Below are 15,423 nucleotides of genomic sequence, written 5' to 3' on the forward strand. Positions count from 1 at the left end.
AATCGTAACTCCTTGCCATTTTGATTTACGTTTCCTTGCTGACTACTGATATTGGGGAGTTTGTGTGTGTGCTTACTGGCCATTTGTATATCTTCTTTGGAGAAATGACTATTCAGATCCTTGGTCCATTTTTTAATTGAGTTATTTGTATTGAGTTGTAGGAGTTATTTAAATATTCTGGATACTAAACCATAATCAGATATATGATTTACAAATACTTTTTCCCATTCTGTAGGTTGTCTTTTCACTTTTTTGATACTGTCTTTTGTTGAAAAACAAAGTTTTTAAGTGATGAAGTCCAATTTATTTATTTTTTCTTTTGCTGCTCATACTTCTGGTGTCATATCTAAGGATCCATTGCCAAATCCAAGGTCATGAAGATTTACCCCTGTGCTTTCTTCTAAGAGTTTATGTTTTTTTGAACCCTTATATTGAGGTTGTTGATCTATTTTGAGTTAATTTTTGTGTGTGGTGTAAGGTAATGGTCCACATTCGTTCTTTTGCATATAGTGATCCAGTTGTCCCAGGACTATATATTGAAAGGATTGCTTTTAAGCCCATTGAATGGTCTTTGTACCCTATTGAAACCCAGCTGATTATGTGTTAGGTTTTATTTTTATTATTTATTTGTTTTAAGTTTATTAATTTATTTGAGAGAGAGGGAGAGCACGAGAGAGTGGGGGAGGGGGAGAGAGAGAGAGAGAGAGAATGAATGAATATCCCAAATAGACTCCTTGTCGTCAGCAAGGAGCATGCTGCGGGACTCCATCTCGCAAACCATGAGATCGTGACCTGAGCTGAAATCGAGTTGATGCTTACCTGACTGAGCCACCCAGGTGTCCCTGCTAGGTTTTATTTTTGGACTCTGAATTCTATTCTATTGTCTACCCTCTACCAGTACTATACTATTTGATTATAGTAGCTCTGTAAAAGGTTTTGAAATTAAATGTAAATCCTGTAACTTTGTTCTTTTTCAAGACTGTTTTGGTTTTTCTGGGTCCCTTACTTAATGGATTTTAGGATCAGTTTTTTAATTTTTGCCAAAAAATTAGCTTGGATTTTTATAGAGATTGTGTTTAATCTGTCCTTTCATTGGTGTTTTGTAGTTTTCAGGCCCAAGACTTGACCTTTTTTCAAAAATTTATTCCTTAGTATTTTATTTGATGCTACTATACATGGAACTGTTTTTAAAATTTCATATTGTTATTGTTTATCACTAGTTCATTGCTGGTATGTAGAAGAAATATAGTTGAATTTTGGATAAATCTTTTAATCTCATCATTTAGTAGTAGACCGCTCACATTTTCTAGATTTTGGCTCTGCTACTTACCAGTTGTATGTGTTTTGACAATTCTTACCTGTTATACATTTCAGTGTTCTCATTTGTATAATGGAACAGTAATATCCATCCCAAAGAAGTGTTAAATAAGAGAAAATGTTGATAGGTATTAAGAACAATGTCTCACATGTGGTGGGAATTTGATGTTTGTTATCTTATTCTGTTAAAATAACTCAATTTAAAATTAAGCCAAAAAACAAAAAGCAAGCAAAACACCAAACCCAAACAAACAAAACCAAAAAAAGCTCCCCAAACAAACCCAAAACCATAGACCAAAAAAAAAAAAAAAAAAAAAAAAAAATCCCCTATAGACCCCAAAGCCACAAAGAAAAGCCACAGGCAAAAACCTCAAACCTCTTCCTGTCCCCATTACTTTTCTGTGATCTAAGACATCCCTGTGAGTACTTGAGGAGTAGTGAAAGATAGTCTCTAACACCTCACAATTGTATTGTAAAAGCAATTACCTAAATCTAGGCTACTATATAGGGTATTTGATAATGCATTATTTTGGTAAGTGTTATTAAAAATAATAAAAGTGTAACTCAAAAATATTTCTTTTTACACTATAGTTCTTATTAATGTGCTGTTCTTTTATTACCTATTTCTCCTAAAAGCAGAATATATTTTTCATTGAATTTGATGGTTACAATTCTTGTTTATTTTGAGCGATTGCTGTTTTTAAAAAAAACCCTGTTAGAGCTGTGGCACCTAGGTGGTTCAGTAGGTTGAGTCCTGACTTGTGATCTTGGCTCAGGTTGTGATCTCACAGTTTCATGAGTTTGAGCCCACATCTGGCTCTGGCTCACTGACAGCGTGGAACCTGCTTGGGATTCTCTCTCTCTCTCTCTCTCTCTCTCTCTCTCTCTCTCTCTCGTCTCTGCCCCTCCCCCACTGGGGCTGTGTGTGTGTGTGTGTGTGTGTGTGTGTGTGTGTGTCAAAAATAAATAAATACTTGGGGCGCCTGGGTGGCTCAGTCGGTTGAGCGTCCGACTTCGGCTCAGGTCATGATCTCACGGTTCGTGAGTTCGAGCCCCGCGTCGGGCTCTGGGCTGACAGCTCAGAGCCTGGAGCCTGTTTCAGATTCTGTGTCTCCCTCTCTCTCTGCCCCTCCCCCATTCATGCTCTGTCTCTCTCTGTCTCAAAAATAAATAAACATTAAAAAAAAAAATTAAAAAAAAAAAATAAATAAATACTTGAAAACAAAACAAAACTCTGTTAGAGCCAAACCTGATGCTTAAATTTAATATTACTCTTATTTTTGTGTTTTTTTCAGTAGCCAGAGTAGGTTGCTATTTGGGAGGAAAACAGAGACACAGTGTAATCCAAATATGATGCTGGAACATATCATATTCATTGAATGTGTATTCACTATGATCCAAAGAAAATAATTATTTACCTTGTAAATATTATTTTGACAATAAAAACTTACCTCCAAATTCACAACTGTAATTAAATTTACAACCCACAAAACCACAGGTTGATAACTCATAGACATGTCTATAAGAAAATTTTAGGGGTGCCTGGGTGGCTCAGTCAGTTAAGCAGCCGACTTCGGCTCAGGTCATGATCTTGTGGTCCGTGAGTTCGAGCCCCGCGTTGGGCTCTGTGCTGACAGCTCAGAGCCTGGAGCCTGTTTCAGATTCTGTGTCTCCCTCTCTCTTACCCTCCCCCGTTCATGCTCTGTCTCTCTCTGTCTCAAAAATAGATAAACGTTAAAAAAAAAAATTAAAAATTTTAAATCAAAATTGATCTTTGTTTAAAAAAACCCTTTTATTATTATGACAGTTGTACATATACATTGCATAAAATTTAAAAAACAATTTAAAATAATTTAAAAGACAAGACAAAGAAAAAAAAATAAAGTTATAGTACTACCAATATGGGGATTACTACTATTAATACCTAAATAGGTATCTTTCTTGGGGCGCCTGGGTAGCTCTGTCAGTTAAGCCTTAGACTTTGGCTCAGGTCATGATCTCACGGTTTGTGAGTTTGAGCCCCACATTGGGCTCCATGCTGACAGCTCAGAGCCTGGAGCCTGCTTCGGATTCTGTGTCTCCCTCTCTCTCTGCCCCACCTCTGCTTGCACTCTGTCCCTCAAAAATGAGTAAATGTTAAAAAAATTTTTTAAATACATATCTTTCTCAACTTTTTTGTGCATCTTTTTATCCAACAATATTTGCATACATATACACAAATGTTTATAGGTATTTCAACTAAGACAAGATAAAAATACACAAAATAATCTTTAAAAATCAGCTTTATGGGGCCTCTGGGTGGCTCAGTCAGTTAAGCATCCGACTCTTGATTTCATGCTTAGTTCATGATCTCATGGTTCATGGGATTGAGTCCTGCCACGGGCTCCACGTTAACAGCATGGAGCCTGCTGGGATTGTCTCCCTCTTTCTCTGCCCTTCCCCTACTCACATACACACTCTCTCAAAATAAATAAGTAAACTTAAAATTTTTAATTAAATTTAAGTTAGATTAAAAATTTTAAATAAACTTTAAAAATTGGCTTTATGTAGGTATAATTTGCATACAATAAAATTTACTAATTTTAAGTGTATACTTATGTGAGTTCTTTTTTTTCCCCCCAAGAATCATTCTTCATTTTTAATTCAAAATAGTAACAATGAGAATAATATAGGAGTTACACCTACACTCAGTGGACATTGAGGGACATTCATGATCAATTTGCAAATGACTTGAGTTTGTATATCCCAGATATGTTGAACTTTAATACCACCAAAGTCAGCAAACCCTTTCATTTTGCTAAGATCTAGTCCTCAGAGGTCCAAGGCAATATAGAAATTGTGACCACATATATATATCAACATTTGGCCTTAGACCTTGCCCATACTTTTCTGTTGTAGTTGTGTGAATTCTGACAAATATATATAGTTTTGAAGTCACCACCACAGTCAGTAGAAGTAATAGACTGTTCCTTGTTATTACCGAGTACTACTCCATTTTATGTGTCCTGCAATTTGTTATCCATTCACCAGTTAATGGACATGTTTTTCCAGTTTTTGGTGATTGTGAAGAGAGCTATGAACATTCACATACAAGTCTTTGTGTGATATATATATATATATATATATATATATATATATATGAGTGTTATATATATATATATATATATATATATATATATATATATATATAAGAGTAAGTATTTAAGAATGGGATTGCTGGTTTGTGTGATAAATATATGTAGGTACTGTTTTGAAATGTTTTTTCTTCAGTTGATCCACCCCCCACTTTCCATTTAAGTAGTTCCTCTTACTAAGTGCTTTTGCATTATTCAATTATTGTTTTCCCAATCTGTCCCAAAATATTCTTGAAAGATTTTGTGTCAAAATCAGTATCTAATCTAGGATCTAATCCAGAATCAGTATCTACTCATATCTTAGTTATTGTCACTTAAGTCTCTCTTAATCTCACATGGTCCCGTTTTTCATAACACTGACTCATCAAACAGACCAAAACAGTTGTCCTAAAGAATGTCCTATTTTCTGGCTTTTTCTGGTGGTTTACACGTGGTGTCATTTATCTTGTTCCTCTGTTTACTATGAACTAGGCACTGTATAAAAAGACTTCATGGATACAAGTTAAATTTTTTGACTAGATCATACAATTTACCGTTGTAACATAAGGCTCGTTTTATCATTAGTATTTTCTTGCTGTTGAGAATGGGAAAGCAGTGGTGATATGGTAAAACCTTGGATTGTGAGTAATTTGTTCTGCGAGTGTTCCGCAAGATGAGCAAACATTTCTAATCAGTTTTAACTTCATAAAGAAGGGATGTCTTGCAATATGAGTAGTACGTGATGCCGAACGTCATATGATCACAACTGAGCCCAGTGGTTCTTCTCTCTTTCTGTCTCTCCCTGCGGGACTGTGGATGATCATCTTCCATGCTCAGATGCTCGGTCTCAGGCCATGGTGTTTAGCAGAAATCAGTAATTTTTCAGAACGTCGGAAGGGGCCCACAACTGGCACTAGTGTGTTTTTTGTCCCTTCGAAGCACCTAGGGATAGTCCTTTGCTTTTGCTACAAGAGCAAACTTAGGAATGCTTTGCTTCATTCTGGGTCAGGCTGCCTGCAGGTACAGACCCTTTCCTCTGCTGCCTTATTGCCGGGTACATTAAATGCAGTAGATGACAAGAGTTTATTAATACTGTACTGTAGTCAGCATCAGTTAGTGATAGTGAAAGTTTTCCTGCACAATAATAACCCTCCTCTCTCTTGTCTCCCTCACACCAGCCACAAAGGTTTTCAAAGGTAAGTGCAGGTTAATTTATTTTTGTTCATATTTTCTTTATATTTTATATTATATTACAGTAGTGTAATCATTTTTATATGAATATTTTTGGGTTGTGGAACAAATCATCTGAGTTTCCATTGTTTCTTATGGGGAGATGCGCTTTGATATACAAGTACTTTGGATTACAAGCCTGTTTCTGGAATGGATTATGCTCGCAAACCAAGTTTTGCTGTAGTGTCTTTTTATTTTTTAACTAGTCCCTTTTACTAGAGGTCAGAAGTGGTATTAGGAGGTTGATAAGGCAGTAACAGTAACTAGAGAGTAGGACAGAAAATGGGGGAGGGAAATAGATGTGACAGTGTGTCTCTAATTGCCTTATTTTTCATCTTGAGGCTATATTACCTCTAAGGGAGGATATTCCAGTCTGAAGAACGTGCATTATTTTACTGGGTATTTATTTTTTATTTTTTAGGATTTACTTATTTTTGAGAGACAGACCACGTGTGGGGGAGGGACAGAGAGAGAGGGAGACGCAGAATCCAAAGCAGGCTCCAGGCTCTGAGCTGTCAGCACAGAGCCTGGAGCGGGGCTTGAACCCACGGACCATGAGATCATGACCTGAGCCAAAGTCAGACGCTTAACTGACTGAGCCACCAAGGAGCCCGGGTATTTTCTTTTTTAATTAAGTAAGCTCTATGCCCAATGTGGGGCTTAAACTCATGACGCTGATATCAAGAGTCACATGCTCTACTGAGCTAGCCAGGTGCCCCTAACATGCATTATTTTAAATGATGAATAGAGAAAAGATAACTTCCAGCAATCTGAAATACGATTTGTTGAGATTCTGGTTGACAAATGATAATTTATAATGAGGATGTGGTACTATTTTGTGGATAAAGCGCAGAATTGCTAAGAAATAGCAGGTGTTTGGGGCGCCTGTGTGGCTCAGTGGATTAAGCGTCCGACTTCAGCTCAGGTCATGATCTCACAGCTTGTGTGTTTGAGCTCCACATTGGGCTCTGTGCTGACAGCTCAGAGCCTGTAGCCTGCTTTGGATTCTGTATCTTCCTCTTTGTACCTCCCCTGCTTACACACACTCTCTCTCTCTCAAAAAATAATAAACATTAAAAAAAAAAAAAATAGGTGGTCTAAGTAACAGCAAACCTGGCTTTGTGTTGTAATTTTGCAAGGGTAAAAAATAGGTTAGCGTTTTTTAATAGTGAGTGTTAAGCAAGGGAAGGCATATAATTGTATGTGGCTTCTCCTTCCATGATTATACATTTGGCATTTCTGTGCTATCATTGGGTAAGTTTACTATTGTGGAAGTTTAAAAATTGCCATGGTAATTAATGTTTTAACTTACTATAACTTAGTTCAGCAAAGGGTAGGAAAAGTTTGTCAATATTCATTGCATTTGTAGAATTGCATGAAGAATAGCACTTTGATGGTGAAAATTACTCAGATTATTGTCCTCTAATGTTAGCCATCGTAGGAATCATATGCTCCAGATGTATTCTTATTTTAAAACTACATTCCTTGGGGTGTCTTTCTCTCTGCCCCTCCCTGGCTTGCACTCTTTCTCTCTCAAAAGTAAATAAACGTTAAAAAAAAGATAAAATAAGAATATGTCTAATCTTGACATTCCATGTTCATGGACCAGAGACTTAACATTGTTAACTTAACATGGCAGTGTTTCCCCAAGTGATGTACAGAGTCAGTGCATTCCCTATCAAAATCCCATCTGCCTTTTTTTTGCAGAAATCTATAAGCTTATCCTAAAATCCAGATGGAAGTGTGGGCTACCCAGAATAGCCAAGACAATCTTGAAAAAGAACAAACTTAGAGAACTCACACTTCCCTGTTTTAAAATCTATAAAACTATAGTAATTAAGTCAATGTGGTACTGGCATTAGAATAACATAGATCAATGTAATTGAGAGTCCATTGTGTAAATTGTGTAAATTTCCCACATTTATGGTTAGTTGATTCTCAACAATGGTGTAAAGACCATTCAGTGGGGGAAAGAAGGGTCTTTTCAACAAATGGTGTTAGACAACTAGATGTCCACATGCATGAATTTGAATCCTTGCCTCACACTATACACAAAAATAAACTCAAAATGCATCAAAGACCCACACATAAGGGCAAAAATAATGAAACTCTTACTAGAAACAAAGCAGTAGGGACTCCTGGGTGGCTCAGTTGTTTAAGCATTTGGCTTCTGCTGGGGTCATGATCTCACAGTTCCTGAGTTTGAGCCCTGCAATGGGCTCTCTGCTGTCAGCACAGAGCCTGCTTTGGATCCTCTCTCCCCGGCTTTCTCTGCCCCTCCCCCACTTGTGCTCGTGTTCTCTCTCTCGAAAATAAATAAACATTAAAAAAATTAAAAAAAGGGGGGCGCCTGGGTGGCGCAGTCGGTTAAGCGTCCGACTTCAGCCAGGTCACGATCTCGCGGTCCGTGAGTTCGAGCCCCGCGTCAGGCTCTGGGCTGATGGCTCGGAGCCTGGAGCCTGTTTCCGATTCTGTGTCTCCCTCTCTCTCTGCCCCTCCCCCGTTCATGCTCTGTCTCTCTCTGTCCCAAAAATTAAAAAAAAAAAAAAAAAAAAAAAAAAAAAAAAAAAAAAAAAAAAATTAAAAAAAGAAAACACAGGAGTAAATTTTTGTGACCTTGGGTTAGGCAGTGATTTTTACTTTATTTTTCTTGAGTAATTTCTATGCACAACATGGGGCTTGAACTCACAACCCAGAATACAATAGTTGCATGTTCTGTTGACTGAGCCAGCCAGGTGCCCCGTAGGCAGTGATTTCTTAAATACCAAAAAGACAAGTAACAAAAGAAAAAGTAGAAAAATTGGACTTAATTAAAAATTGACAACTTGTGTGTGTCAAAGGACAGCATCTAGAAAGTGAAAAGAGGCCTTCCATAGGAGGCCTACATGCTGCTGTTAGAGCCTCCATCATGTCTCTAGTGATCCCTGAGAGTTCCAGCACGTTTTGCAAGTAGTTGGTATTGATGAGCAGTGGAAAATAGACTTTGCTATCACTGCAGTTAAGGATGTGGGGTAAAGATATGTGCATGTGGTGTTGAGGAAAGCAGAGACATCCACCTTACCAAGAGGGCAAAAGACTCTTTGAGGATGAGGTGGAATGTGTGATCAGTATTATGCAGAATTCACACCAGTATAAGATCTCAGACTGGTTCTGGAACAGACAAAAGGATGTGAAGGATGGAAAATACAGCTAGGTCCTGACCAATGGTCTGGACAGAAAACTTCATGAAGACTTAGAATGAAGAAGATTTGAGCCCACAGAGGGCTGCACCATTTCTAGAGACTTCGTGTCCCAGGCCAGCATGCTAAGACCACTTAGCTAAGCATGCTAAGGCTGCTTGTGGCTGCACTGTGGGTGTGTCCAAGAAGAAGTATATCTACAGGCCTTGTCTGTTAATCTGTTAATAGTTTATGCACCGATGGCTTCCTTATTAAAAAAAAAAAAAAAGGAAAGTGAAGAAATCCCACATAATGGAAGAAAATACTTACAAATCTGTTTGTGGTAACGGACTTGTGTCAAGAATACATAAAGAACTCTGGGGCTCCTGGGTGGCTCAGTCCATTAAGCATCCACCCCTTGATTTTGGCTCAGGTCATGATCTCACGGTTCATGGGATTGAGCCCTGTGTCCAGCTGGTGCTGACTGCACAGGGTCTGCTTGGGATTCTCTCTGTCTCTGTCCCTGTCCTGCTTGTGTGTGCCTGTGCATGCGTGTGCTCTCTCAAATAACATTAAAATTAAAAATATATATATAAAGAACTCTTACAACTCATGATAAGACAATCCAATTTGGGGCGCCTGGGTGGCTCAGCTGGTTAAGCGTCCTACTTCAGCTCAGGTCATGATCTCACAGTTCATGAGTTCGAGTCTCATATCGGGCTCTGTGCTGACAGCTCAGAGCCTGGAGCCTGCTCTGGATTCTGTGTCTCCCTCTCTCTCTGCTCTTCCCCTGCTTATGCTCAGTTTCTCTCTTCTTCAAAACAAACAAACGAACAAAAACATTAGAAGACAATCCAATGAAAAAATGAACAAAGTCTTTGAATATATGTTTCTCAAAGAATATGTACAAGTGACCATAAACACACGAAAAGGTATTAGTCATCAGGGCAATAAGGTCAAAACCACAGTGAGATACCACTTCACACCTACTAGGATGCCTTAAAAGTAAAAATGATAATAAGAAGTGTTGGTCCCCTCATACATTGCTGGTGAGAATGTGAAGTGGCTCAGCCATTGAGGAAAACAGTTTGGCATTTCTTTAGAATGCTAAACGTGGAGCTTGCATATGATACAGTAATTCTACTCCGATTATATATGTAGAGAGAAGTGAAAAACTTTGTCTACACAAACACATGAATGTTCATGGCAGCATGGACATTTAGTTGATACAACCTGTAAGTATATCAATTAACGCTTGAGTGAATAAACAAAATGTGGTATATTCATACAGTGGAATATTACTCAGCCATTCAAAAGGAAGAAGTATTAACACATGATATGATATAAACCTTGAAAATATTCTGAATGAAAGAAGCTAGTCACAAGAGATCACATATTGTTTGATTCCGTTTATGTGAAATATTCAGGATAGGCAAATCCACAGATGCAGAAAGTGGATTAGTATTAGCCAGGGACTTGGGGAGAATGAGTGGGGAATGACTGTTAATGGGTATGGGGCTTCTTTTGTGGGTGATTGAAATATTAAAATTGTGGTAATGGTTACAAAACTCTGTGAATAAATAAAAAAACCACTGAGCTTCACAGTTTAGTAGGATAAATTTGGAGAGCCTGGGTGGCTTAGTTGGTTAAGTGTCTGACTCTTGGTTTTGGCTCAGGTCATGATCTCATGGTTTAGTGAGGTCGGGCTCTCTGCTGGCAGCGCAGAGCCTGCTTGGGATTCTCTCCCTCCCTCTCTCTCTCTCTGCCCCTCCCCTACTTGCGCTGTCTCTTTCTCTTTGAAAATAAATAAACTTTAAGAAAATAGGATGAATTTTATGATATGTGAAATAGATCTTACTAGAGGTATAAAGAAAATCAACTAGAAAATGAAAAGAATGTCTAATCTTTTAAAATGCCATTAAAGATATTCTCCTAAAAAAAAAAAAAAAAATCTTCTCCTACAGTCTTTATTTGCCCCTGTCTCATTTTTGTTTTCCCTAGTACATGATAAATGAGCATGATTATACCTGTCATCTAAGATGATCCTGTCATCTAAAGCTGTCTTATGGAGTGACAAATGAAACCCAAAAGTAATAGTTTAAAAATAGAGTATATATGTATCAATAATTTCAAGCATATGGAAAAGTAGATTGACTCTAATAATAATGTCTATTTATTTTTGAGAGAGAGAGAGAGAGAGAGAGAGAGAGAGAGAGAGAGAGAGAGAGGGAGCGCACATGAGCAGGGGAGGGACAGAGAGAGAGGGAGTCACAGAATTCGAAGGAGGCTCCAGGCTCTGAGGTGTCAGCACAGAGCCCGACTTGGGGCTTGAACTCATGAGCTGTGAGATCATGACCTGAGACAAAATCGGACGCTTAACTGACTGAACCACCCAGGTGCCCCAGATTGACTCTAATAATAAACCCTTACATTCTCTCATTAGTTTGACTTAGATTATTAATACTTTGTAATAGCTAGATATATTTTGGGAAATAGTTGAGATTTGTAGAATCTGTCTTTACATTATCTAAAATAAAATGTTCACTAAGCATTTATGTAGAGTGCATCTGAAATAAATAGGAATGAGAGTTTCTGTGAATTAAATGTTGCATGGACATGTTAGGGTGTGTGTCTGAACTTTGAAATAGACAGGTCTGTAAGTGACAACATTTTTAATGGTAGTATATTGACCCTCATGTGCTTATAAGATTACTGTGCCAAGTTGTAGAACAGAGGACACTGTCAACTTCATAAGACTTTCCCTGTGACCTGTCCTCTGAGACTAGCAGCTTAGTTTCCTGATATTTTGTTAGTGCAATTTGATATTAAGGAGTACATATATTAAAAAAAGCTAAGCACTTGGTTGGCATAGTACCTTTTATTTTGGAGTTAACTGGTTACACATCTGGGTATGTTCTCTCAGGAATTTGCATGTTTGTAACATGATTTTGGAATTCAGGCACCTTCGTAGGGCATTTGGCCTTGTGTATAGTTTCTTATCATTAGGAAAATTGTATTATAGCAGATTGCACAATTTCCTGAGAAAGTACTAAAAACACTGCCACAATTCCTTTTGTTCTGTATGTAATGTTTTTGTACTGAGTGCTGTCTTGGATCCTCATGGTTTTAGCTTATGTAGATACAGGAGTTTTGAAAGTTGTTCCACTGTCAAATAATGCTCTTGTTAAGTTCAAGAGCTTCCCAATCTCCACAAAGATTTATGAAAACCATTTATAAAAATTGTTCAGGAAATTGGCCATAAATTCCAAATATATTAAAAAAATAAAATTTCCATCAGGTATATTTGGGAGAACCACGTAAATTGTAGAGTAGTTGTATGGAGGCAGTGTTCCTTTCATAAGTATAGAGTCTGTCCCTTTGTCCCTGGGAAATGGGATGCCACTGGTAAGGGGGCCGCCCCCTCGACACCCATCAAGCAATGCTTGCTCCTTGGGAACCTGGTGCTAACCCATTCAAAGATGACCTGCTTCTGGGTTGGGATTTCGTTGGTAGCAGAGCAGCTCCCTTGCTGCAATCTGTTGAAAGTCAGCCCTCCACACAGGGTTTGTTTAAAAAAAGAAAAAAAAAAAAAAAAGAAAAAAGTATAGAGTCTGTTGGGTTCAGATTATTGTAGCTAACATATTGTGCTCGCTATGTGTCTGACACTGTTCTTAGTCCTTTTTGCATATTAACTCATTTAGTCCTCCTAACTACCTTATGAGGTAGGTACCGTTGTTATTACCATTTTACATATGAGGAAACTGAGGTACAGTGAGGTTATCAAGTAACTTGCTCAAGATCACATATTATCCTGGACTGTGATTTAGCACTCTAGCTCTAGAGTCTATATTCTTCTTTATCTTTATTTTTTACATTTATTTATTATTGAGAGAGAGAGAGAGCATGAGCACGGGAGGGGCAGGGAGGGGCAGAGAGAGAGGGAGACACAGAATCCGAAGCAGGTTCCATGCTCCGAGCTGTCAGCACAGAGCCTGACATGGGGCTCAAACTCACAAACTGTGAGATCATGACCTGAGCCGAAGTCAGACGCCCAACCGACTGAGCCACCCAGGCGCCCCTAGAGTCTATATTCTTAAACATTGTACTAGTTGGTCTTTGATTTGAATGGTCATTAAGCAAATAGGATCAATTATAACTATCTTTTGCTATTAAATGTTAGAGTTATTGCAAGACAGTAATATAGGCAATTCCTTGAATGTCTTGTTAAAAACTAGTTTTTTACTGTGAGGTTTAAGGTTATGTTGGCACAGTATTCTGGAATTCAAGTTTCTATAATGATAGAGCAAAGGGATGACTGTTTGATACTAAGTTTATTCTTGAATTTTATCATCTAGTAACTTTTTATCAGTCAAAAGTTAAAATTAACTACAATGTAAGTGGTTTAATTCTTTAAGTATTTGAGGTTACAAAACGGTTATTAAACTAATAATGTAGTACCTAAAATAAATGTTTCTTGAATGAAGCATGGGGATTAACCCAGACAAGGAAGAAAAGTATTAAATGAAATGAGGCTATAAATAAAAACGATTTTTAAGATAGTAAAGGAATGATTCTAATTTCATATATATCTCTGAAATAAAAAGAATTAGAAAATAAGACCACTGCTTTTTTTTTGTTTTTTTTGAGGTTGTCTTCATTTATTATTGGTGAGGAAAATCCTCATGAGTTAATATGCGTCCACTTTCCCCAGAGGTGTGTGCTGAGGGAGGGGGCCCTACAGCACTCCAGAGATAGCTTTTAGCAATAGTGCTTTGGCCAGGAGCTGCTGGACACATTCCTGGGGAATAGGCAGTTGTCTCCGTTGGCTTCTCCTCTCCCATTGCCAACTCAGTGGGGTGAGTGGTCATCAGTCTTTGAGGGGGGCAAGTTGGGAGAGAACAGACAGTAGTCGAGTGTGAGAGGACATGAGGACAAGACTGGTGATGGCCACGTACAGGGATGGGCCCACCATCCCCACCCCTGGGGTCCAAGTGAGGGGTCAGACTGTACAGTGTGTTAAGGAACCAGGGGAAAATGACTGCTTGTATCTTCCCTTCTTAATGTTGATGAGGAATCAGTGTTTATAGTGCAAATTAAAAATTGTTAACTAAAGACACAGCATATTAATACTGTAAATCATTTACTGATTCAGGATTTTAGCCCAAGGCTAGGTTTGCAAAATGGATGTATACAATTCTAATTTCCTGAAATAAGTTTTTATGTTATTAAAAAATAGATTCTAGAAATTCTTCACTGGAGTATTCTTCATTTGAATTTCCGGTGGCACGAAAATGTAGGTATTTACTTAATAAATATTAATCTTTGAGCTTATTATTCTTAAGATAAAGAGAGTTGAAATAGTTGAATGTCTGGAGGCAGTTTACGCTGCTACATTTTTTTATTAATTTTTTTTTAACGTTTATTTTTGAGAGAGAGAAAAGAGTGTGAGTGGGGGAGGGATAGAGAGGGGGACAGAGAATACCAGCCAGCTCTGCGTTGTCAGCGCAAAGCCAGATGTGAGGCTTGAACTCTCAAACTGTGAGACCATGACCTGAGCTGAAGTCACACACTCAACCAACTGAGCCACCCAGTTGACTCCTCCCCCCCTCGCCTTTTTTTTAAGTTTATTTTATTTTGAGAGAGAGGGAGAGAGAGAGCGAGAGCGAATCTCAAGCAGGCTCCGTGCATCAGCAGTGCAGAGCCCAATGCAGGGCCCTTTATAAACAGGGCAGCAGGTGTATAGACATATGATTACTCTTATACTTTGGAGTACATATTTATTTCTTATTGAGGTTGGAAGAGCTGGAATTAATTCATGTGTTTACATAGTTAAAATTTTTTAAAGTGTGCTTGTTTTCCTACCTTGTAGTAGTTTGATTGATTTTACAGAGGGAGTTGTGAAATTTGTATTGATTTGCCTGAAAAAAATTTTCTTTAAGTTTATTTACTTTGAGAGAAGAGAGAGAGAGAATGTATGCAAGTGCAAGTAGGGAAGGGGCAAAGAGAGAGAGAGGGAGAGAGAGAATCCCAAGCAGGCTCCACACTGTCAGCATGGAGCCCGATGCAGGGCTTGGTCTCACAAACTGTGAGATCATGACCTGAGCTGAAATGAAGAGTCGGTCGCAGGTGCCTCTAATTTTTTTTTTTTAAATTTTGTTTCTTGTGTAGTGTTTTATTACTTTTTGTAAATAGTGGCTTAAGATGAAGCAGTATTTTAACATTGGCTTTTGTAATCCTGAATCCTCAGTCATGACACTAAAAACATATATAATTATGGTTAGCAGTACTGCAAGAAAGTAAAAAATATTTTATTAAACTTACACTTATGCAAAGTTTGTATGTAAGACATGTATTTAGTATTAAAAATCAGAGATTCTTTGTTTTATGTTCTCACCCCAGGATATTTGTGAGCTTCAGTCTATTTAAGTAACAATTTATAAAATAAATTGTATGCATCTACCATGAATTAACTTACTTCTGATTTCTGAGTGTGACAGTAGTGAAGGTGGTAGTTTTATTTCGCAGTGTGGAAGATCATTTCATTGCTTAATTTTCTGTCCATTTTATCCTTTATTGCTCAGGGTACCAGGAGTTTGTTGCCAGGT

The 15,423-nt window shown here is 37.9% G+C and overlaps 1 protein-coding gene and 1 pseudogene across 3 annotated transcripts in view; both read left to right on the forward strand.

Annotated features, from left to right (window-relative positions):
* TTC28 (tetratricopeptide repeat domain 28) overlaps window positions 1-15,423 on the forward strand; it is a 630,964-nt gene that overhangs the window by 2,964 nt on the left and 612,577 nt on the right. The window lies entirely within an intron of this gene.
* On the forward strand, window positions 8,569-9,844 carry LOC132665054 (small ribosomal subunit protein uS13 pseudogene; annotated as a pseudogene).

Source organism: Panthera onca, chromosome D3 (assembly GCF_046562875.1).
Source record: "Panthera onca isolate mPanOnc1 chromosome D3, mPanOnc1 haplotype 2, whole genome shotgun sequence".
Classification (NCBI taxonomy): Eukaryota; Metazoa; Chordata; class Mammalia; order Carnivora; family Felidae; genus Panthera; species Panthera onca.